We start from the raw sequence: 20,994 nt of genomic DNA, 5'->3' as shown, positions 1-20,994 counted from the left end.
TATTTGTAACTGGTTCTCCCGATGAAGGATGCGCCAGAACATAATTGGTTTTTTGTTGCTGCAGTTGCTAATAGACAAAAAAGAAAATCATGCTGAATCCTTAAGCACCAATTATTAGACTAAATACATCTCTGAGCTCTTTTCTACATTTTCTTCATGCTTGTGTGAAAAATCTGATGGCCGAGATTCTTTGTGTGAGAAGAAGTTGCTTAAAGACACCTGTTCAAAGAGAAGAACAAACAGGACTAGGACTTGTGACATTAAAAATGTGACGTGTCTCAGAAGATATTTGAAGAAAGACTTGCTTAAAACAAATACTGTTTGGATAAATTGTGACATCAGTTGAAGCTCACTGACCAGATTGTGCTTCCTCCTTGACGGGTCCAGTATTGGTATTGTTTTCCTGGATGTCTTTCTTTCTTTTTAATATATTTTTTAAGTTTCTTTATTTATTTTGAGAGAGAGAGAGAGAGAGAGAGAGAGAGAGAGCGCGCACAAGTGGTGGGGGGGGGGGCAGAGAGAGAGGGAGAGAGAGAATCCCAAGCAGGCTCCACACATCAGTGCAGAGACCGATGCAGGGCTTGAACTCACTAACTGATGTTGATGGAAATGCACTGGCAGTGAGAGCTTTGAGGGCAATGGGGGCTCATCATGGGGAGGGGTCATGATGTCAGGCTCCCATCTGCAAATCCTCTGACCTTGTGCCTTCTGGGGAAGATGTTGCTGGCGTCCCTGTCATATCTCTTTGGCTCACATTTGGTTGCAGCTGCAATTGTGGACACCATTTCCAACTTCCCTCCCACTGAGAGTGTCCTACCTATAGTGTGCCCTGCTAGTCTTTGTAGATTATGCTGTAGGGCTGACCTGAGATTCCCCTCTGCCTGTGGCCTAGCATAGCCAGCCAATGCGGGGAAGGAGAGAGTGGGAGACCTAACACCCACCAACAACCTTCAGCCCATGGAAGACAAGAGTCAGAGGATTCATGCTCCAACCTCCCATCCACTGGCTGGACACCATTGGGAAGCATGATTTCTGCTTTTCAGAGGTCCCGAAGACGTACTCTGCTTTTCCCACAACAACGAGATGTTGGTTTTTCCTCCTTTCCCATTTCACTCTGCTTTGACTCCTGCCCCCCAGCTTCGCCTTCCAAATAAATCACTCACCTCCAAGTCGTCACCCAGATTCTGATTTGGGGGCGAACCCAAACTTGGATTCCATCTCAAGATATAAATATCATCATCGGCTGACAGGAACTGACGATCAGATGTGACAGCAGTGATGGATTCCCGATTAGATAGCAGGCATGGAGGCAAACCAGTTAGAAGCCAAGAAGGATTCCAAGAAAGTCCCACAGGAGCTCTATTGAATAATGGTGATACCCATGACAAGTTGCTTTACAGGACATGTTTCTCCACATGACAACAATATTCATGTTATGATTGCTATTGCTAACCTTTTTTTATTGTTGCTCATCTTTTTTTTTTTTGCTAATATATTTTTTTAATGCTTATTTATTTTTGAGAGAGAGAGAGGCAGAGCACAAGCAGGGGAGGGGCAAGAGAGGGAGGAAGACAAAGAATACGAAGCAGGCTCCAAGCTCTGAGCTGTCAGCACAGGGCCCAATGCGGGGCTTGATGCGGAGCTTGAACTCACGAACTGCAAGATTGTGACCTGGGTCGAAATCAGACGCTTAACTGACTGAGCCACCCAGGCGCTCCTATTGTTGCTAATATTAATTAAATGTTTTTTGTTTTTTACGTGTCAGACATTGTGCTAAACACTTATGATGCTGGGGTAGGTTGCTTGCAAAATGGCGACAATAATTGTCCAACCTCTAGCCACACCTTGGATAGCTCCTGCCCCCTACATTAATTACAGGATTATTCATGTGACTCACTTTGGCAAATGAGATAACAAAAGAGGTGATGTAAATGGACGCTTGACAAGTGCTTGCCCACCTGGGGTTGTGCTATCCTGCTTCACGTGGACACCAAGGCCACCAGAAGAAAAAGCTGGAGATCACCTGCTGAAAACGCCATGTGGAGAAGAACCCAGGCACTCGGGCTGACAACCCACCAGCTGTCAGACACGTGAGTGAGGCCACCATTGACCAACTGACTTAGGCTCAAGAGATATAATAAATGTTTATTGTTTTAAGGTGCCAATTTTGGGGTGGTTCATCACGCATCAAAAGCTAACCAATACAGATGCATTATTTTGTGTAATCCTTGCCATGTTCCTAGAAAGTACTGTGCTATTACTACGCCCATTTTACAGGTGGAAAATTGGGGCCAAGAGAGGTTCTTTTCCCCAAAGACACATGAATATAAACGTCAGGACAGTTTTAAACCCAGTTTTGCTTGATCTCAAGGCAAATAACCTCCCTAAAATTATTTGTCAGGTGGATCAAATATTCTCTCCAACCTTATGGATTAGTTAATTCAGTCACTCCAGGACCCTTTACGAATACCCACTTTGTGACAGGTACTCTGTAAGATGCAGGTGATACACAAATAAGTAACCCTTCAAAGTCTCAAAATTGACGAAAGGAAGCAGACATGTGACCAAACAAAGGGGGTACAATGCAACAATATAGGTATTTACCAAGGATAGTGGGCACTGGGACTTTGAACATGGGGGAAAACAGAATTTAACAATATATTGCAATTTTGCTAGCAAAGTATTTCTCTGCCAACCTCTATTGTTGCTAAGCATTTCAGATTTATCTCTGGGTCCCACACATGAAAATGATCTAAACTCTTTTCACTAAATCATATATCAGCTCTATCTGGTAATAATGCTCTTCCCTGCATTCAACTATATATTCCCATTTTATGTATTAATTGCTTTTTTACATTCTAAATGCATTCAAATGCATGCAGTCCCTAACTTAAAAACCACTGAGTTTGTAAACAGGGTCTCTGATGTCCTCTGCTCTAATTATCTCAGTTCCCATAACCACGAGGGTCACTATAACAGAAGCCTAAGGTATTTAGAGAGCACTGGGGTGTCCATCAATTTATCATGGGATATTACACATCAGTTAAGAGGAATGAGGAAGATAACTAAGTGTGCAAAATAACATATATCGCCAAGTGAAAACACTGGGGCAGAATTTACATTCAGCATGTAACATTTATGCTAAAATACTAACCAAATGTATCTCTCACACACACACACACACACACACACGGATATGAATCTAATCCTTTGCTTTAAACCATTTTGCAGCACAGTGATTTTTTTGGTCACTGCTTCACTTTTTCAATCACCTTTCTTGGGGGCACTGACTCCCACAATTATATGTGTGCTTATTTTGCTCCATTAGGCTGTAAAATTCTTGCGTTTTATCTGCTAGATGAAATCATATATTAATGGGGGCCTGGAAGGGACTGATTAAGAAGCAGGAAGAGGTACATAAAGCCCGGTGGAAGAACTGACCAAGACAAGATACATTTTTGACCCAGGTTTAAAAAATGCCTTGGTGTCTGCTTTTCACCTAAGAAAGGAGACATCAGAAACTTCTCTTTTGCCTCTAATGTCTGCCTTTCCCTGTCAGTACTGAGGCTGTAGGTTTCTTTTCAATTAAACAGACTTTGAGAGTTGGTTTGGAATTTAACCACTAGGCATGACATTGAAGCTATGGAAGAACACAGTCTGGAATTCTAAGAAGCCAACTCTTAAAATAAAACTTAACCTGAACCTGGGTGGTACTTATAAGAATTGGGCAAGTAACTTAATTCCTTCGAATAATGGTTCATTCACATGTGTGTTCCTACATCTATAAATATATTTTTTTTTTTTCAACGTTTTTTTATTTTTTTATTTTTGGGACAGAGAGAGACAGAGCATGAACGGGGGAGGGACAGAGAGAGAGGGAGACACAGAATCGGAAACAGGCTCCAGGCTCCGAGCCATCAGCCCAGAGCCCGACGCGGGGCTCGAACTCACGGACCGTGAGATCGTGACCTGGCTGAAGTCGGACGCTTAACCGACTGCGCCACCCAGGCGCCCCTATAAATATATTTTTAACTCTATCTAGTTTTGTATCTATTTGTAATGGTGGTTCCGAAAAGAGTATTTCTCATTTCAAACAGTTAAGTGCTTTTCTGGAGGAATAAGTCAGAGAGAAGATCTCTGCTACAGTTTATCTTCTGCCAAATTTCATCTAGGATATTCATTCATTGGATGAGCACCTGCTTCCCAACAGATGGTACAGTAGGCCCTGGGTGTGCCAGGATGAATGGGTAGATATGATCCCTACCAACGCAGAGCTCCATTCTAGGGCTGGCAACAAAGAGCACATAAACATGTACCACAATGAGATAGAGGACTGAAGTTAGGACCACCTAGCTTGGGTGATCAGTAGAATCCTCTCAGGCAAATGACATCTGAACGAAAGCTTGAAAGATCCAGAGTTCCCCATTGGAAGAGACAGGGAAGGTGATTGCAGGTAAGGGGAATGGCACACGGGGAGGATTAGGCAAAAGAAAAGAACTGGCCGGATCTTGGGTCCGAGAGGAGGCCAGTATGACTAGAGCAAGGACTGGAAAACCTTTTGAAGAGCCAGATAATACACGATCTAATCTTTATGGGCTCTGCAGTAGCACTAACTGGCTCCACTACTCAGCTCTGTAGTTGTAAAGCAAAAGGAAGCCATAGATAATAAGTAAATCAAGGAGATGGCTGTGTGCCAATAAAACTTTATTTATAAGAACAGGTGGTAAGCTGAGTTTGGCCTTAGTTTGCCAATTCTCAGATGGCAAGAGTTAGGTGGTAATGTGACAAGTAAAAGGCACTGTAGCTTAACATGAGGAAATGGAGGAAGGAGATGACCACTGAATGCAATCAGCATCTTGGATGTAGAGCCCCCCTGGTGGAATGGGCAAGGTAAGTCCTGGTCAGGTCAACCTGGGATGAAATGTCCCCTGCCACTCACCAGCTTTCTGACCTGGAAAGCAATTCAACTTCCCTTGATTTTCATCATATCACGGAGATAATCATAACTGCCTGGTAGGATTAAATGAAACAACACATGTGTCTATGATGTAATAGGCACATCCAATGAATTCAATAAATCTTAGTTCCCTCTATCCTGTGTAAGGCATCCGTTAGGTCTTGGAATACAGGACGAGGGTATTATGATTTTAGAAAAGCTTCAGGCAGTGCCAATCCCTATGGAGCTTCAGAGGGTCCCCATGACCTTTGGAGGATGTCTTCAGAACTCTATGGAGCTTCTTTATAGATGGGAGGACGGTCCTGGCTTCCCATTTAACCTTTCACTCACTTTGGAGAAGTGATGTGAAGATTTTTTAAAAATTGCACAGCACAGGTATAAATTAATTTCTCTTCTTATGTTAATTTAGCGATTGGGAAAAAAATTTTGTTTTTGAGAGCAAAGGGCATTTTACATTCCTTGTCAGGATGGAGCAAAGATTATTGCTTCTAATGAGCAAGAATGAACAACAACAAAAAACCTATCCTACCCATTGATACTATTAAAAGGATTATTTTGTTTCAACCATTGGGGTATCCTGTAGAAGAGCTGGATAGAATATGAAGGGATTTTAAAATATAAACAAGAGGATTATGTATATATATATATATATATATATATATATATATATATATATATAGCATGTAATTGTATAATTTTATATAAGTATATAATAAACTACAATTATCATATGTACAGATGGTCCCTGACTTACTATGGTTCCACTTAGGATCTTCTGACTATGATGGTATGAAAGTCATACACATTCAGTAGAAACCACACTTTTCATTTTGAATTGGATCTTTTTGCAGGCTAGTTGGAAGCAGTACAACCCTCTCTCGTGATGCTGGGAAGGGGCAGCTCCCAGTCAGCCAGGCGATCATGAGGGTCAGCAACCAGTATGCCGACCACGATCTTGTACACATGCGACCACCCCGTCTCTCATTTTCAGGACAGCATTCAATACATTACATGAGACACTCAACTCTTTATTATCAAAAAGGCTTTGTGTCAGGTGACTTTGCTCACCTGTTGGCTAACGGAAGTGTTCTGAGCATACTGTAAGACAGGCTAGGCTGAGCCATGATGTTTGGCAGGTTAAATGCATTTTAGACTCACGTTATTTTCAACTTATGATGCACTTATTTATTGTGAGGCATCCCCGTTATAAGTTGAGTAAAATCTGTAGTTATATAATACATAGTTAATAATACATATACATTAATGTACATTTTTGAATTTTATAATTGGACAATTCAAAGCTGTGTGTGCATACAGTCTCATGAATGCACGTATTTTCGATGTACCTAAGAGCCATTACATTTCTAAACTGAGAAACGTAAAAGGATTTGACCTTACTTGCCTAGGGATTTCCTGTGATGGTCCCTAGACTTTCTGCTGGAGCTGGTGCTATGATGCACCCTGGGACTGTGCACACAAGGAAAAAAGAAATATTTAGAAAAGGATCTGAGTGGTTCTGAATTGAAACCCAAACACTGAATTTTTTTTGACTGAATAATCAGAAAAGATCTGCATACATGCTCACAAATTTACTCAATCCATTCAGCTGCTGATGTCTGTTCCACTTTGTGCTTCAAAGCCAGTGAGTATAAATAAATAAATGTGCACAGGTATCATTTTGGGTTTCTTTTAGAAATGAAGGTTTCAAGGCCCGGTTCTCCAAGATTCTAATTTAGTAGATCTAAGGCAAGACCCTGGAATCCGAATTTATGTGAAGTACTTTGGGTGATTTCCATAAAGGTCAGCTGTGTGCCATGCTTTGAGAAAACATGTACTGGGTTGACTCTTGAAAAATGGCCGGCTTTATTCTAGCCAAGTTATTTATAGTATCTCTCTCTCTCTCTCTCTTTCTCTCTCTCTCCCTTTTTGGCTAGCAATGGGAACATTTCAATATGCACCCATGAATGCCCACCTGTGAATTTTCCAGACTTAGGCCCAAGTCATTTTTCTCACCAACTCAAAGGATCTTTTTTAGTTAATTGGCCAACAAAAAGGGAGAGTCCAAATGGCTTCTTGGTGTAATTGCCACCCACTGTTCTCGCTCTTTACCTCAGAACAGGTGTAGAAGTCATGAATCATCCCTCCTGATTACTTTTGGCATTTTGCAACTGATTGTTTTAGAGGCCAAACTGTTTTGTGAAAAATCTAACTTGTCCAGCTGTCAGAAAGCTTTCAGGAGGATATTTGACATTTAAATTTTTTTTTAAATCAATAATCTAAGAGACTCCACACACACACACACACACACACACACACACACACACACATTTTTTTTTGTGTGTGGCTATTTTGAGCATGCTCCTCCTAAAAGAAAATGGTTTTCAGTGGGGATTAAACAAATATCCACTCATATAATTCCAGAAAGCCTGGACTCAAATGCAATAGTTATATGAGGGCTGCAATTTTTTTCCGTCGTTTTGTGTATTATCGTGAGCTAATTTAAGAGACTATATTTCTTCCTGGGGAAATAGAAAAGATTGTTTTGATTTCTCTATAAAAAATGCTCATGCCAGGGACTTCATGCATCTGTTGCTGAGGACAGAAAAAGAATAGAATACATTGTATAACACATTCCAGAGTGAAAATGAAAATAATAAAAGATACTTTTAGTATCATTTATTGCAATTGTTTTGCAATTACCATTACTTCGACCTAAGCACTGTAAACAATGCCTACACTAATTAATCCGTTTAATCCTTGGCAGATCTCACTATAACCACTTTTGGGCAATGGAAACTGAGGCCTAGAATGGCAAGTCACATTCTCCAGACCACACAGGGGGAGTCCAGCTTTCAAACCTTCTCTGTGAACGATCCTACTGAACTAACTCCATATTTGCTTTTGCCTGGAAGGTCAAGTCATACAAACTCACAAACTTCAGTCTCCCTGAACTACGATTTCCATCTCCAAGCAAATAAATGCAATGAACACCTTTCCTGGCTTATTTTAAAGAGTGGATGCCAGGCTAGAATTTAAATGTTTCATGAATTTCTGTCTACATACAGAGTATTAATAGAGAGGAATACCAAAATAATTGTGATATTGTCACCTTAGTATGGGCGTATCTAGTATCAATTCCCGCTTTGGGTCTGTTTATCCACTTGACATTCAACTATAGCTACACCAAACCGGGCTTAATTGGAGGTGCCTGATATTGCAGGCAATGGGGATTTTCAAAGGTCAATGACATGATCCCAAGCTGGTCATGGATATGACTTACTTAGGCAGCTGGAGTCAACTTCCCTTGCCTCTTCTTTCCCCCAGGGCATTGTCTAACATTTGTATGCAAGTATTTATGACCAAAATTCCAGTTGCTGGTAAGAGCGGGGACAAGGGTCACATTCACACGAGTATCGGGAAACTTAATTCTGACTATAACGAACATTTGTCTTAAGAACAAAGCAGATGAAGCTGATCTTTGGAGTCAAAGAGAGATTAAATTAAAAGGAGGCTATGTTTCTAATTTCCCAGAGGTGCTGAATTTGCGTGCTTCACATCTAGGCTTCTGCATTTTCTGTTGCTGTTGTTTACAGCTTTGTGTCCATTCTGAGCTTTGTTCTGTATACAGGGGAGAGCTCGGCCATCCGGTAAACAAGACTGATTCCTCTTTTTTGCCAGATGCAAAGTTTGTTTTGCAATTGTTTGTTTGTTAATAATGATTTTCTAAACGCATTATGGTAAGCAATTAGAACTATGGTCTGACAGCCAGATGTGTGGGTTTCACACACACGACCCTGTAAAGGCTTCACTTTGTGTTATTGACCTGAATTCAGTGTAAAAGAGAATGTTCGAATCTATCCTTGGTTGGGTCTCAAGAGAATGCTAGGTAAGGAGGAGGAAGCTAAGGGAAGCATCCATTGATCACTTATTATATATCAGAAACTGCCAATCAGTTATAGATATTGGTAACAATAATTATACACCATCAGCAATAACCACGTTGAGCATTTATTGAGCACTTACATGTGCCGGTTTCTATGCATACCCTCTACTCCTCCTAACAACCGAGTGAGGTGAATATTCTTTATTATGTCCATTTTGCAAATGAAGAAAAGGGATGATGGCCCAGATAAGTCCGTTAACTCATCCAAGTTTAGGAAAGTGACAGAGCCATGTTTTGAACTTAAATCAGTCTGCTTCCTATTCCAGAAGGCTGCTAGAGAGAAGGATATAGTAAAACAGCATCAATGAAAGACATTTAAATGGAAAGAACAGATTTATTAATTGATTGGTCAATTATAAATTCTCATATTGCAATTTAATCACTGCTTAATACTGCCTTAAACACACACGCGTGCACACACACACAGACATAAAAGTCCATTTCTCCGATGTTGAAAGTGATGCGGGGACCAAATGATTATAAGAAAGGACTTGAGAATAGCAAAGAACTTTACAGGTGGAAGGATTCTCATCTACAATCAAGACCAGTTAGGACTATAAGATGAGCAAATGCGTCTCAATCCAAGCGTTTTCTTTCACTTAAGTACTGGCATACTGCTGGTCACTTTGGCTGCTGTAAATTAGCCCTACATGTTCTAGAGAAATATAAAAATAATGATGAAATTTATCTTATTCTGACATAAACCAACCTTTCCTGTTTCCATTATTCAATTACAGGAAACGTCACATTTATCTGCAGATGCATTTAGGAAGCTTAAACACCAAGCTCCAAGATTGTGCTCTACTAAAGTGAACACCAGCCTCTGTGTAGAGGAAGGAAGAATAAGAAAAGTTTTCTTCTTAGTCATTGATGAGTAATTGATTACGTTCCAACTCATTTGGAGACATGGCACTTGTGGGGTTTCAAAATGATGTAAAAATAACACGCAATTTGGGTTGAAATCAAGGTGTGGCAAGCTAAGTTAAATAGTTTTCATATGCAAGAAAAAAAATTCAACTACCACTTGTTAAATTGTTCTCCTTTATAGGGAGGACGGAGTGTATTTCTTTGACAGACAACTCTTCAGCTTACTAACTGGAGAAACCCTGTAGCTAATGCTTGTCAGAGTTTGCCTAAAATTTTAGCACCCACTCAAAAAATATATATAGATTAAGGAATGCAAGTCCGAATAAAATGGCTACTCAGATATGAATATGTCGTTGTTAACTGGTATATTTCAAAGCAGATTTATATATTCAACCTGTGTCCACTGATTTCGCAAAGCAGATTTGCCATCTAAAGTGCCTTTAATTGGGGGGTGGAGTTCCTGGGTGGCTCAATCAGTTAAGCATCTGACTCTTGATTTTGGCTCAGGTCATGATTGCACGGTTCATGAGTTTGAGACCTGCATTGGGCTCTACACTTGGCTGTGCGGAGCCTGCTTGGGATTCTCTCTCCCTCTCTCTCTGTCCCTCCCTTATTTGTGCACGCTCTCTCTCTTTCTCAAAATAAATATTTTTAAGAAGTTAAAAAAATAAATTACATTGGGGGTGTACTAATTGCACAGATACAGATACACAACCTCTCACGTTGCTTTATTTCATCAGAATTCTGCCTAGAGCCTAACTCCCCTCACTTGAGCTCTGCTACGCACTGGATGTTTGCGCCCTCTCAGAAACTCTAATCCCTGGTGCTATGGTGTTTGGAGGTGGGGCCACTGGCAGGTGTTCTTATAAGAAAACGGTTCTATATAATTTGTGTTCTTAGAGTTCTTGCTTTTACTCTCTGCTCTCTGCCAGGTGAGGAGACAGTGAAAAGACTACAATCTACAAACCAGGGGATGGGTTCTCACCAGATACCCAATCTGCTGGTGCCTTTTTCTTAGCTGTCCCAGGCTCTGTGTATTGGTCGGGATTGTCCAGAGAAACAGAACTGATAGGATACACTTGTATACATACTGGAGGACATTTATCACAGGAATTGGTTCATTCAGTTATGGAGGCAGGGGAGTCCCACGATCTGTCCTCTGCAAGCTGGACAAGGAGGAAAGCTGGTGGAATAATTGATCCCAAGTCCAAAGGCCTGAGAAACAGAGAACAATGGTATAAATCCTGACTGGGTCTGAAAGCCCAAGAACCAGGAGAGCTGATGTCCAGGGGCAGGAAAAGATAGATGTCTCAGTTCAAGCCAAGAGAGTAAATTTGCCCTTTCTCTCTGCTTCTTCATTCTATTTACGCTCCTAATGGATTGGGTGACACCCACCTGCCCTGGTGAGGGTGGTCCTCTTTACTCAATCTAATTCAAATGCTAATCTCTTCCAGAACACCTTCACAGACCAGAAGGATGTTTTACTAGCCATCTGGACATCCCTTAGCCCAGTCAAGTATAGATATTGTTAACCTTTCTCTCAGCCTTCCCTGAAGGGATGTATGCCTTTCACCAGGGTAAGTGTGCATGGGGGAAAGGGAAATAATCAGACATTCTGGGGACTCCTGGACACTGACTTCAAACTGACACTGATTCCAGAAGACCCCAAGTGTCACTGTGGCCCTCCAGTCAGAGTTGGAGCTTAGAGGGGTCAGGTGATCAATGGAAGTTTAGCCCAGGTTCATCTCACAGTGGGCCCAGGGGGTCCACTAAGTTGCCCTGTGATTATTTCCCCAGCTCTAGAACACATAACTGGAATAGACATACTTGGCAGCTGGCAGATTCCCACGTTGGTTCCCTGCCCATGCAGTGAGGGACATTATAGTGAGAAAAGCCATGTGGAAGCCACTGGAACTGCCTCTACCCAGGGAAATCATAAATCAAAAGTAACACTGCATCCCTGGAGGTATTGCAGGATTAGCGCCATAACGGAGGTCTTGAAAGACGCAGGACTGCCGATTCCTACTACCTCCCCACTCAAGTCTCCTACTTGGGTTGTGTAGAAGACAGGTGATTCTTGGAGGATGACAATGGGTTATTGCAAGCTTAACCAGGTGGTGAATTACAGCTGCTGTGCCAGATGTGATTTCATTGCTTGAGCAAATTAACACATCCTCTAGTACCCGGTGTGCAGCTATTGATCTGGCAAAGACGTTTTTCTCCAGACCTGTCCAGAGAGACCACCAGAAGCAGTTTGTCTGCAGCTGCCAAGGCCAGCAATGTACCCTCACTGTCCCACCTCAGAGGTATATCAACCGTCCGAAATTTCGAGTGGGAATCTTGACCGCCTGTCCCTTCCACGTGAAATCACATTGGTCTATTATTACATTAATGGCATCAAGGTGATTGGACCTAGTGAGCAAGAAATAGCAACGACTCTAGAGTTTTTGGTGAGTCGTTTGTGTGTCCGAGGATGAGGAATAAATCGGACTAATATTCAGGGGCCTTCTACCTCTGTGAAATTTCTAAGGGTCCAGTGATGCGGGGCATGGTAAGATATCCCTTCCAAGCTTCATCTGGTTGTTCCAAAGACCAGTAAGAGGCACCATGCCTAGTGGGTCTATCTGGATTTTGGAGGCAACATATTCCTCATCTGGCTGTGCTACTAGGCAGAAGGTTATAAAATTGAATGGATATCTGACCACATTTTTTCTAATTCTAGAAAGTTAGAAAATGATAAAAAAAAAAAAGCATAAGAAAAAATCAGTGGGAGCTCTGTATCCACAGATTTCCAACACACATTATTTTGCATTTAGTAATATTTAAAATTATATTTATATTATTAAAAAATGTTTATTTCTTTTGAGAGAGAGACAGAGGGAAAGCGTGTATGCACATTGGTTGGGGGCGGACGCGCGGCAGAGAGTGGGAGAGAGAGGATCCCATGCTGTCAGCACAGAGTCCAACTCAGGGCTTGATCCCACAAACCACGAGATTATGACCTGAGCCAAAATCAAGAGTTGGCCACCCAGCTGCCCCTATATTAATTTTTAAGAATAAAACTGAGTTCATAGTGAAGAACATGCTTATAGTATATCCATTGTATCGTGCATATTTTCCAATTTAATGAAATATTTATTCAAGGTATTCTTCTAAATGGCTACATGCATTTCCATCATAGCAATCTACAAAATGAAGTGATTTAAAGAAAAAAAAGTATAAATGGGTTTCCAGCATAATATATGTTGCCTTTTATAAAAATAAACATGACTCTCCAAAAGATAATAAATACCTCAATTCAGAGATCATTATTCACTTGTCTATAAACACCTTCATTTTTCCCTCCACATACACACACATTTGTACTTTTTTAAGAGAAATGTGATCAAAGTATACATCTATGTTGCGACCTGTTTCTTTTTCAAAGATGATAGCTCATCTCTCTTTTAATGCAAATAATCATACTTCTACAATACTTTTTGTGACTGTACAATGTTCCTTTTTACGGATATACTATAATTTACTTTAACTTTTTTTTCTATAATTGAAGATTTAGGCAATGGAGCACAGTGATTTAAAAACAAAGTCTTTGGAATCCGAGAAACGAGTCTTCAAATCTCAGATCCATTACTTGTATTTTGGTACCTTGAATGGATTCTGACTTTTGCTGTAAAGGAATCATAGCTTCCTCTGCTGTAGAAAAATCAGACCCTGGGCTAATGATTTCTACCTCATAGACTTGTCCTGAAACTGTGTAAAAAGCACTTAGCATAGAGAATGGCATGTTAAACACAGTTTATGTGGGTTGTGATTATTAGTTTATTATTATCAAGATCTTATTTTTGATTTAGAATGTGTGCGTGAGGGAGAACAAAAGAACACGACACATTCTGTACATATTAACTCAATCTTCATAAAAGTCTTCATATTATTTTTTTAAAAGTTTTAACAATATTTATTCTTCAGAGGGAGAGACAGAGAGAGAGAGTGCGAGCAAAGGAGGGGCAGAGAGAGAAGGAGACACAGAGTCTAAAGCAGGGTCCAGGCTCCAAGCTGTCAGTACAGAGCCCGATGTGGGCCTTGAACCCATGAACTGGGAGATCATGATCTGAGCTGAAGCTGGACGCTTAACCGACTGAACCACCCAGATGCCCCAAAAGTCCTCCTATTATTAACCTCATTTACAGAAGAGAAAAGCAAGGCATGGTGAAGTTAAGTAGCTTTTCCCACTGAATGGGCTGCAGGGTTATGATTCAAGCCCACCCAACCCATCTTTGGAGCTCAAGTTCTGAAGACCTACATTCTACAGTTTCTTAAATAAAATTTCAGTGACAGCTATTTCCCAAACCTGATCCTGGCCCAGCCTCGTAGGTTGAAAATGCCACTTTGGACCTTAAATTTTTGCCAGTATATTGTTGCAAAATCATCTTATAAAAAAAGTAATTGGATTTCTAAACATATATTTTTGCTGTGTAGGTTTATATAGTTAACTTTACTGTTATACATTTGCTTTGCCTATCCTATTCAATACAAAACAACAAAAAAGAGGAAATCAGGCACTGAAATATCACCAGAGAGCTTTCTCACACCATGCATTGTCCATGAGGCATCAAAAGTCTGTCTCTAACCATGGCCAGTGTTGTTCCAGCCAGGAGGTTGGCTCTGTTGTTACAGCTATCTTTCTGCCTTAGGTCACGTGTCAGGTACCTGTTGACCCATCTGACTGTCAGCTAGGGGGAAAAATGCTAAGGCAGAAATAGCCCTTCCGTAGTGAAAAGGAAGGTTTTACAATGGAAAAATTGTATGATGATGTCTTTTTCCTAAAATGAGTTGCAGTTTGATCCTGAGGTTAAGAGGAGTGCCCAAGGACCCCTCACTTCCTTTGTGTTCTATGAGAAAATCAATGGGCACAGGGACCCAAACATAGTCCTGTATGGCTCCTTGGGGATACCAGGCCCATTCAGGTAATGACCATTCCTCTGCCAAGCTTATCTGGCACTAAATTCATCCAGCCCCACTCTTCGGGATTGAGTAAGAACCCCATGGGGGCTATTTGTCAAGGCTTCTTCTTCTTCTATATTCTTATCATTCCAAATACTTTCTCTGTTCCCCTACACCATCTTGTAGGTGTGTTTACTATCTCTGTGCATTATCACTGTCCTCCTTTAGATTTCCAATTTTCCAACACCCTTTAAACTAATTCCTTACATTAAATTCCCTCTTTGGAACACCTTTGTATAGTTTCTGTTGTCCTCACTGTATCCCGGAAGGTATATTGTCCCCATGGAAGAGCCATTCCCTGCCCACTCACAGAATGGTGATCTCAAAAAAAAAATCACAGTGATAAAACCAGTGATGTTCAAAATTACACTTTTCTAAGGCAATATTGCCTGGAATTCTATCCTTACATTTTATTTTGTCATATGCTCATCCACATGTTATTTACTTAATATTTTTAAGCCAACTCTTGTTAGGTGAATATATATACTTCATAAAGAAATTTTATATCACTTGTATAAATAAAGTTGCCATAAATGGAAGGTACTTGTTATTGTGCATAAAAATAGAAACGCGTCTTTAAAAATACAATTAAAATTCATCCTTGTGCCTCATCTTCCTGAGTATAAGTATATTCTCTGGTTTTCTCCAATGATTTCTGGGATGACAGGCAGGGATAGGTGGAGACCTGCTCCATGTAGTTATTTAGAGATTCAGGTTCCTTCCGTCCACAACCATCTTCAATAGGAGGCCTCTATGGACCTTCGCAGTAAGCAGAGAAGAGAAGGTTGCGCATGGAAGGCGTGTATGGTTCCGTCCTGGCAGCGTTGCCCGCCATTTTCCCCACATTCTCTTGGCCGTGACTCAGCTGTGTAACGACAGCTTCACTGTAATGGGGCTGGGAAATATAATTTTGTTCTATGCTCTGGTTTTGCTAAGTGCTCAAGAAGAAGACACACAGGGATTGGTGACCTTCAGGATTTCCTGACCAGCAAGTGTATTCATCCAGGGGCCAAATTCCTTCGTGTTCATTCACTTTGTCACGTAGTATTTCCCTGAGGAACAGACATGGGGCTGGATTCCGGGGATAAATAAGGGAGAGCTAAACAGACCCTGACCTGATCCAGAAGGATGCCAGAACAAAAGAGTCGATGATTCTGCTTTTAATCACAGCTCGCTAATTATATGAATCAAACAATTTAGGGATCTGCTTATAGAAATCCTTACTATTTGGGGCCAATAACATTATCTTTTCTAGAAACATAAAGAATGTGTCTCTGAAGAGCATTTATTGTGGGTAGATGCTTATAATGGATGTAACAAAGAAAATATGACTATTCTCATGTGAAACAAAACAGGAGAATAAAAATGTCAATGATAGTCTGAGATACTGTAAGTTCATATGAGATTAATTGCCAAGGTAGCCTCTTCTCCTGGAACCCTTTTTTCTCTCTAACTATCTGCATGCTGTTTAACCTTATAGCTTCAACTCAAATGTTACTCCAACAAGAATTCCCTATTTTTCAACCCTCCTCTCAGCCCACCCTGCTAGGTCTTAGGTTGGATGTCCTCTACCCTCCTTTGTCATGTTTGTCCCAGGGCCGTAATCAAATCACATGTTGAGCTGAAAAGATGTGGGAAGGGCGCTTCTGGGTCTCCCTACAGAGTTACTGAGGACACTGACAGCAATGACAGTCTTTTGAAGCACTTACACGAGAGTGATTATGGAAAGGGCTGTGGGGCTGTAACAAGGTAGGATAATGGGGCTCATCTTGCTTAAGTTTTACCTGAGTTGCCCACACAGGGGCTATCAGACCCTACGATGGGGATGAGCTGCGGACGGCAGTTTTGAAAGGAAAGGGTCTGGAACGTGCTCCATAGCTCTTGAACCCTGTCTCCCACTTAGAAATTAAGGTGACTAGAGAGGCAGCTCTGCGCTGTGAAGAGAATGATGATGGGGGCCCCCGCCCCTGAGAGAACTCTGGAATGGATTCCCTGCATTTGGGAGACAGAGTAGTTGGGTCTGCACTGTACTTCTATCACCGGCCTTTTCTCTCTTTCCCTGAACAAACCTTGATTGTCTTGAAGACAGGAACTGGCTTTTCCTCTTTTATAAGGAGCAAGGGGAGATTACTCTCCACGAGTACATTTTAAAAGGACAACAGGAAAAAACAAACAAACAAGTGAATTTGGATTCTGACCACCTTCCCATCTGTTCAACCTACTAGTTGCACATATGTTAACACATTGAAGCCTCACATGGACCAGATGAAGTGTTTGCCATTCTTTTTTCTAACAGATGCAGAAACTGAGAACAGGAGATGCTGAGGAGCTTTCTCAAACGAGCACAACCAATGTCAACAGAGCTGTGATTTGAAATGGGTCCTGCTAGGTTGCCAACACTAGCCTTTAAATGCTACAATGTACTGTTTCCTCAGAGTAACATCTAGCTTGTGGAAGCTATAAAAATGGTCAGCTGGAGTGTGGAAAGCCTTGAATGCCAGCAAGAGTTAAAACATTTTCTCCATAGTCAGTGATTCATCATTTGGCTAAGGAGGTTTCTAGACAGGCTGAGATACTTTCAGAAGAGAAGCGATGACAGAGCCACCATTTATTTATTCATTCGATGAATTTTTTTGAGTACCTACAATGTGCAAAGTACTGGATATAACAATGAAGAAAATGGACAGGGTCCCTGAGGGCAGGTAGCTTGTATTCTAGGAGGGAAGTTTCGTTGGATATTATAGTTCACCTCGGTGCCATTTGCAGAATTTAATATGCTGTGTACTGAGTATATTAGCTTTATTTTAGGAGGGGTGAACAAAGCTGTGAACCCAAAGAGGGGGGCTGATGCCAGTGGCTGGCAGACTCTCACAAATGAACTGACATGCTAGAGAGAAGAGAGCCATTTTGTCTGTGTTTTAAATATTCCCTTCTTGTCAAATTCCAACTGCTATGCTTCCAATATCGTGCACAACAGAAGAAAATAGAAAGAAATGAACACAGAAATATTAGTTTTGCAGCTTGGGCTCCATAAGGCATCAGAAAACATTCTCATTTCCCCACCAGCAATGCTGTTCACACAGCTGGGTCTGCAGGAAGTATTCATCAGCAATTTGTCAGGGCATTACTTGGTGTTTAATAACACCACCAAAGAATTTGCTTTTGGAAGAAAGGGGGATTTTAACTCCCAAATGGATTTTATGAATAATTTCCAAATACCACCAAAACATGAAGGCACCCTAGGAAGTTACAGTCCCTGCTTTATTTTATTTTTAATAGACTCCTCGAATTATAAAATCATGCCAAATGTGTGGGGTTTCATGCTAGAAACTTTCAGAGTGTTTCTCGCTGGAGCATTGTTAGCAAACAGAGCAAATTTATGGGAATGCGGGAGGAGTCGCTGGAAGGTCGCACCTATTAATTTAAATTCTTCTGCAAAACCAGCACATTCTCTACATATGTCCCAAGCCCGGGGGCAATTGAGAGAATTTATTTGTATTGTTCTAAGGACGCACATTTGGTGCAGAAAATGAGTCGTACGTGGACTTTTCCATACATCTTAGCGGACGAGTTTGCCATTTAGAAGATCCCTCTGCGGTCGCTGGCGACTGGATGCTGTTACTGGTGATGCTCAGAGCTACCGAGAGAGAGGCTTGGACCTAAGTGAGCTCACAATATCTGCTTCCCAGGAAAAGGTCTTAGGGAAAGAAGAAGGAGTGTCTTTACCACTCTACACACAGTTGACTATTTTCTATATTCTGTGGGAGTCAATAATTATTTCCACTCTGAGAGCAACTTCGGGTTTCATGACAATAGGGCCAGAAAAAGGAGGCGCTAAATGGCAGAGGGGAGAGTACCCACAAAAGGACGAGGCGATGTCACAACTTAATGCTCCTTGGCCTAGAATCATGGAGGATGGAGCTTTCTTTCTAGTTTCTTTAGAAAGTGGATGCACAGAGAGAATGCGCAGGAAATGGTAGCTGAGAAGGTTGACCAGAGGAATGGCCCCCATTCTTCTCTCCTCCATGCACCTACCCCTTTGCCACTGTCCAATCCTCATATTTTGACTTTGAGTTCTACTTTCTTGGGCCAGTGTCTCTTGGGGAATGTCAGCAAGGCATTTCTGCTTTTCCTCTTATACCTCTGCTCAAGCCACAAGAGGTGCATGTCTGGCTGGACCACTGGTCCAAGAAGAATGAAAGACATGTGAAGAGTCACCCAGACCCGAGTATACCCTGGTCCCCTCCAGTGGTAGCGGTTCACAGCTGAGCTGCCTAGCCAAGTCCAGCTTAGACTAACCATGCCCCAGGTGACTTAAGTCTTACCTATGAGAAGGGATGATTTTTGTTCTAAGATGATGAGTTTCATTGTGAGTGTGTGTGTGTGTGTGTGTGTGTGTGTGTGTGTGTAGCATTATTCTGGTGATAACTGATACAGCTTTAAGTCATCATTCCTTTCATTCACGTTTCCACTTGGGGTCAAGAGAGAGATATATTTACACTCAGTGGAGCTTAGGGGAGGAATTAGGGATAATTTTCTTTTGTCAAGGCAATAAAATAACATCCCAAACTCTGAAAAGCAGTAACAATGACATACTGTAGGAAAACCATGATTGTCTTCCCTCACACTAGAGTGATTTGAGGTATTTTCATTGCTTTAGAAATGGGTTGGGATGAATCTCAGATCCCTCTCTGGGAATTGTTCACTATCTGTGGGAGTGAAGCCTGGGACAAAGTGAGGGGCTGTGATTAACCAAAAAGCTCCTGGCCAGATAGAGCTTCAGTTTGTTGTTGTTGTTGTTGTTGTTGTTGTTTGTAAAATCCCTCATAATGGATTCATCTTTTCATAATGTGCAGCCAGCATTGGCTTTGGCCAGAACCCGTCCCCTCCTTGATGTCTCCATTAGGTTCTGTTTGTCTATTTGTTTTTTAAGTTTATTTATTTTTGAGAGAGAGAGAGAGCAAGCAAGCACGCCAGTAGGGGAGGGGCAGAGAGAGAGGGTGGGAGAGAAAATCCTAAGCAGGCCCCACAACGTCAGTGAGGAGCCTGATGCAGGACTCGAACTCACAAACCGTGAGATCATGACCTGAGCCGAAGCCAGACGCTTAACCGGGCTGAGCCACCCAGGTACCCCAGGTTCTGTTTCTTTTTGAAGATATTCCTTTCCCTACATTGAGACACCACCTCACATCATCAGTATGGCGGCTGTAACAACACAACACAAAACTCTAGAAAATAACAAATGTCGGTGAGGATGTGGGGAAAACTGGAACACGTGTGCATCACTGGTTGGAATGAAGCACCATGCGATTGTTGTGGAAAACAGTATGGATTTGAAAGTAAGGTCTTGGAGAGATATTTGTATGCCCATGCTCATATCAGCATTATCCACAGTAGATAAAATGTGGAAACAACCCTAATGTCCATTGCTTGTTGAATGGATAAACAAACTGTGGTACATCCACACAATGGAATATTATTCGGCCTTAAAAAGGAAGCACATTCTGGCACCTGCTACAACACGGATTAACCTTGAGGGCGTTATGCGCAGTGAAACAAGGCCGTCACAAAATGACAGACACCGTGGATTCCAACCTCCGTGAGGTACCCCGAGAAACTCATAAAAACAAAAAGTCAAATGACAGTTTCTGGGGACAGGGGGAAGGAGGGGACATGAGTTTTTGTTTAAAAGGGGCAGAGGTTCAGTTTTTCAAGATGAAAAGAGTTCTGGAGATGGATGGGGATGGTTGTACAACCATGGGAATGTAATTTATGCCACCGAATTGTGCGCTTAAAACAGTTTTAAGATGGTACATTTTCGGTTACTTATTATTTTACCGCAATTAAAAAAAAAAAAGGTTTCTTTCCAAGGTATATGATGCCATTCTCACAACCGGGGGTGAATTAAAGCCCGGTAGGAAGTTACCGCTGGGCCACTTTTTCCGAATCATTTTTTAAAACTGTTGACAGAAGCGCAAGGGCCCTTGTTCTGTCTGCACTCCACATTAATTGTAGATGCGTTGACATATGCCCGGATGGGCAACGATTGCATTTTGATGACCCGAAGGTTCCTCAACTGTTTCATTTTTGGCAGCCGAATAAAGAATGACATAGCGTGAATGAATATTTTATAAAGGAGACGTGGCAGCTACAGAACATGAATAGCTGCTTGACTTTTACTGTAGCGAACAGTGTAATGTCAGGCTCTGCCACCTTGTTTTAGCTG

Source organism: Panthera onca, chromosome A3 (assembly GCF_046562875.1).
Source record: "Panthera onca isolate mPanOnc1 chromosome A3, mPanOnc1 haplotype 2, whole genome shotgun sequence".
NCBI lineage: Eukaryota > Metazoa > Chordata > Mammalia > Carnivora > Felidae > Panthera > Panthera onca.
Note: the sequence above shows the minus strand (reverse complement) of the source record.